Source organism: Hevea brasiliensis, chromosome 8, assembly GCF_030052815.1.
Source record: "Hevea brasiliensis isolate MT/VB/25A 57/8 chromosome 8, ASM3005281v1, whole genome shotgun sequence".
NCBI lineage: Eukaryota > Viridiplantae > Streptophyta > Magnoliopsida > Malpighiales > Euphorbiaceae > Hevea > Hevea brasiliensis.
The window spans coordinates 13,296,214-13,301,538 of record NC_079500.1 but is presented as its reverse complement, the minus strand read 5'-3'; the positions used below and the strand labels follow the sequence as shown (position 1 = coordinate 13,301,538).

The 5,325-nt window shown below is 37.2% G+C and overlaps 1 non-coding gene across 1 annotated transcript; it reads right to left on the bottom strand.

Moving 5' to 3' along the window:
• On the bottom strand, nucleotides 1–107 carry LOC131182719 (small nucleolar RNA R71). The gene has a single exon (XR_009150980.1). It is a non-coding gene; the product is annotated as a small nucleolar RNA R71 (small nucleolar RNA).
• Between the last annotated feature and the right edge of the window lie 5,218 nt (nucleotides 108–5,325).

Here is a 5,325-nt window from a genome sequence, read left to right as displayed (position 1 = left end):
GAATTGAGGAACCAAATGATAGCTTTCAGACCAAGTGAAGATGAAACTCTTTATGAGTCATGGAAGAGATGGAAGGAATTAGAGAGACAATGCCCACACCATGCCATTCCAAAATGGATGATAAACCAGAATTTTTACACAAATGTCACTCCTGCAATTAGAGGAATCATTGATGCTCAAACAGGAGGAGAATTTATTATGAAGCATGAAGATGAAGCTTATGAGCTGTTGGAGAAAATTACAAAGAATACTCATCTTTGGAGTAGTCCAAGAGGACCAGCTCCAACTCAAAAAAGGCAAGCTGCTGGAATGTATGATCTTGATCCGTTCAAAATGATTAATGCAAAGTTTGATGCACTTACAAATGTCTTGGCTAAGAAAATGGAAGATTTGAGTATGTTGGTTAGTTCATCATCATCATCTGGAAGTTCACAACAAGTGGCTTATGCAGAGGGAACTACCAGCTGTGGAGTAGACTATGGAGAGCAAGCAGCATATGTTGGTAATTATGGAAACAAGCAAATGGGAAATCCTTACTCTCAAACTTATAATCCAACTTGGAGGAATCATCCCAACTTTTCATGGGGAAATCACCAAAGTCAAGTTTCAAATCAAAATTTTCAACCACAACAGCAACAAGGAATTCCATATCAGCAAAATAGGCAACCATTGCCTAATTTTCAGCAGAAAACTATGAATCCTCCACCAAAACAGCAAGAACAAAGTTCCACCACAGAAGCTTTATTACAACAGATTCTTGCTAACCAAACTAAGCATGATGAGGAGATGAGAGAGATGAAAGCAAGGCTAGAACAGATGTAAACACATAACAGAATGCTGAAAAATCAGATTGCACAACAAGCATCTTCCTCAGGTACCAAGTCTTTTGGAAAACTTCCAAGTCAACCAGAGAACCCAAGAGAGCAGTGTCAAGCTATTACTTTAAGAAGTGGGAAAGTTGTAAATAATGAGAAGAGTGAAAAAAATGAGAAAAGTGAAAATAGTGAGAGGAGAGAAAATGAGAAAGAAACTGATGAGGGTGAAAAACAAGAGAGTGCAGAAAAATGTAAAGAGGAGCTTGAAGAGAAAGAAGAGAAATACATACCTCCAGAGCCTTACAAGCCACAACTTCCCTTTCCACAAAGATTTCAAAAAGCCAAGCTTGATAAACAATTTGGGAAGTTCTTAGAGGTTTTGAAGAAGCTTTACATAAATGTGCCTTTTATTGATGCTCTTTCACAAATGCCTTCTTATGCAAAATTCTTGAAAGAAATTCTCTCAAACAAGAGGAGACTTGAAGACCATGAGACTGTAGCTTTGACAGAAGAATGTAGTGCTATCCTCCAAAGGAAACTTCCTCCAAAGCTCAAGGATCCAGGGAGTTTTTCAATTCCATGCCACATTGGGGAATCATGTTCTACAAAAGCTTTATGTGATTTAGGGGCTAGTGTTAGCCTTATGCCCCTTTCCATTTATGAGAAGCTCAATATGGGAGATCTTAAGCCAACCCACATTTCTCTTCAGTTAGCTGACAGATCAATTAAGTATCCTGAAGGGATTTTGGAGAATGTGCCTTTGAAGGTTGGGAAGTTCTATATACTTGTTGATTTTGTCATCTTGGACATGGAAGAGGATTCTAATATTCCAATTATCTTGGGAAGACCCTTTCTGGCTACAGCAGGAGCATTGATTGATGTTAAGGGAGAAAAATTGACTCTTAGAGTTGGTGAAGATCAATTGGTTTTCAATATTAATAACACTATGAAGAAGCATCATTCTGAAGCTGATACTTGCTTGAGAGTTAATACCATTGATAAGCTGGTTGAAGAACATTTCAGAAAAAGATATCCAGAAGATCCACTTGAAAATTGTTTCGTTAATGGAGAAGGCATAGACTATGACAACCCTCATGTGGCTGCATATGCTCAACATCTAGAGGGAAGTCCACCATTCATTTCTGCTCCAGTTTTTCAACTTACACAAAAAGAAAAAGTCGAATCTAAGCAACCATCATTCAAGGAAGAAGATGCACCTAAGGTAGAACTTAAGCAACTTCCTTCTCAGCTCAGGTATGAATTTCTTGGCACTAATAACACTTATCCAGTAATTGTAAATGCAAACTTGAGTACTTTAGAGGCTGATAAGTTGTTAAGAGTGTTGAGGCAATTTAGGAAAGTTTTAGGATATACCATAGATGACATTAAGGGAATAAGCCCACACTTTTGCATACATAGAATTATTTTGGAAGAAAATTGTAAGCCATCTATTGAACATCAGAAGAGGTTGAACCCAAATATGAAAGAAGTTGTTAAAAAAGAAATTTTGAAGTTGCTTGATGCAGGGATCATATACCCTATCTCAGACAGTACTTGGGTGAGCCCAGTACATGTTGTCCCAAAAAAGGGTGGAATGACAGTGGTCAAAAATGAAAATAATGAATTAATTCCCACCAGAACAGTGACTAGTTGGCGAATGTGCATAGATTATAGAAAATTAAATATAGCCACTAGAAAAGATCATTTTCCACTCCCCTTCATTGATCAGATGTTAGAAAGACTGGCTAGGCATTCTTATTTTTGCTATTTAGATGGATACTCAGGTTTTTTTCAAATCCCTATCCATCCAAATGATCAAGAGAAACCCACTTTTACTTGTCCATATGGAACCTTTTCTTATAGGCAGATGCCATTTGGGTTGTGCAATGCACCAGCTACTTTCCAAAGGTGCATGATGGCAATCTTCTCAGATTTCATTGAAGATATAATGGAGGTTTTTATGGATGACTTTTCTGTTTATGGATCTTCATTTGACATATGCTTGGCTAACCTTTCTAAAGTTTTGCAGCGATGTGCAGATACTGACCTTGTGTTAAACTGGGAAAAGTGTCATTTCATGGTTCAGGAAGGGATAGTGCTTGGACATCTGGTGTCTAACAGAGGAATAGAGGTTGATAAAGCCAAAGTTGAAGTGATAGAGAAGATGGCTCCTCCTACCAATGTCAAGGGAATTCAAAGTTTTCTAGGACATGCCGGGTTCTACAGACGCTTTATCAAGGATTTTTCTAAAATAGCCAAACCTTTGTCTAATTTGTTAAGTCATGACACACCATTTGTATTTGACCAAGAGTGTTTGGATGCCTTTTGCAGGTTGAAGCAAGCTCTTATCACTGCACCAATCATGCAACCACCTGATTGGAGCCTACCTTTTGAAATCATGTGTGATGCTAGCAACTATGCAATTGGAGCTGTTCTTGGTCAAAGAAAGGACAAAAAGGCTTATGCTATTTATTATGCCAGTAGAACACTGGATGAGGCTCAAACAAATTATGCAACAACTGAAAAGGAATTTTTAGCAATTGTCTTTACATTGGAAAAGTTCAGACCTTACATTATTGACTCAAAGGTGGTTATATTTTCAGATCATGCAGCCATCAGGTATTTACTCCGTAAAAAGGAGGCTAAACCTAGGCTCATTAGGTGGATTCTGATGCTACAAGAGTTTGATTTGGAGATTAGAGATAAGAAGGGAGCTGAAAATGTAGTTGCTGATAATCTGAGTAGGCTGAAATTTGATGATGAAGAAATGGATGAAATCCCTATTGATGAGTTTTTCTTGGATGAACAACTTTTCTCTCTTGTTGCTAAATTACCTTGGTATGCAGACTTTGTGAATTATCTATCTTGTGGAGTTCTACCTCTAGGAATGACATGGCAACAAAAGAAAAAGTTTTTGCATGAGGTAAAATTTTATAGATGGGATGATCCTTTACTCTTTAGGAGATGCTGTGATGGTTTAATAAGAAGATGTATTCCTGATGAGGAGACACAGAGTATTATGCATCATTGCCATGCTTCTGATTATGGAGGACATTTTGGAATCTCTAAAACAGCTAGTAAAATTTTGCAAGCTGGTTTCTTTTGGCCAAATCTTTTTAAGGATGTGAGGAAATTTGTGTTGGAATGTGATAAATGTCAAAGGAGAGGAAACTTGTCAAAAAGAGATCAAATGCCCCTAAATGGTATTCTTGAAGTAGAATTATTTGATGTTTGGGGAATAGATTTTATGGGGCCATTTCCTCCTTCATATGGTAATAAATACATTCTAGTTGGGGTTGACTATGTGTCAAAGTGGGTGGAAGCTATTGCAACTCCAACTAATGATGCTAAAGTGGTAGTGAAATTTTTGAAGAAATTTCTCTTGAGTAGATTCAGAGCTCCTAGGGCTGTGATTAGTGATGGGGGTTCCCATTTTTGTAATAAACAATTTGAGAGCTTAATGAGGAAGTATGGTGTAGTGCACAAGATAACTACCCCATACCATCCTCAAACTTCAGGACAAGTTGAAATTTCTAACAGAGAACTCAAGCATATCTTAGAGAAAACAGTGAGCAATTCTCGAAAAGATTGGTCTATCAAACTAGATGATGCTTTATAGGCATATAGGACTGCTTACGAAACCCCTATAGGAACTACTCCCTTTAGGTTGGTGTATGGTAAGTCTTGTCATTTACCTGTGGAGCTAGAACATAGAGCATATTGGGCCATTCAGACCTTGAATTTTGATCTTAAGCAAGCTGGTGAGAAAAGGTTATTGCAACTTAATGAGCTTGAAGAATTAAGGATGGATGCTTATGAAAGTGCCCGTATTTACAAAGAAAAAACTAAAGTTTGGCATGATAAACATCTTAGGAAAAAGGAATTCAAAGAAGGTGATTTAGTTTTATTATTCAACTCAAGGTGGACTGGTCCATATAGAGTTTCTAAGGTTTTCCCTTATGGAGCAATTGAAATTTGGAGTGAAAAATCTGGGAATTTTAAGGTCAATGGGCATAGATTGAAACATTACATAACTGGAGACCCAATAAAAGGAGCAAGCTATTACAAGCTCTCCAATCCCTCACCTCTTTTCAGTGAAGTGCATGAAAAGTCCAGCTAAGGACTATAAATTAGCCCTCTTGGGAGGCATCCCAAGTTCTTTTATTTTCCTTTTTGTTGATTTACTTTTATTTTCATTGCTTTTGTTTTTTATCTTAAATCTCCCCAAATTCAATTTTAACATTGTTGAATCTTGTCCCTTGTAGATGTATTTCAATGGAGGAAGGTTGGTGAATTGCTGGGGAGTGATACTTAACCTGAAAATTTTATCCTTCAACTCTCCTAAAAACTGATTAGTTTTTACTACATAACCTGTGCAGGGCTGCTATCTGGTTTATGCAGAGGAAAAATGACATTTTGCAGCAAGGAAGGGTCTGCAGCAGATTACTTATGTTCTTGGTGAGATTGGGTGTGTAACTTTTTAATATTTGTGCTTATAATGTTAATATGA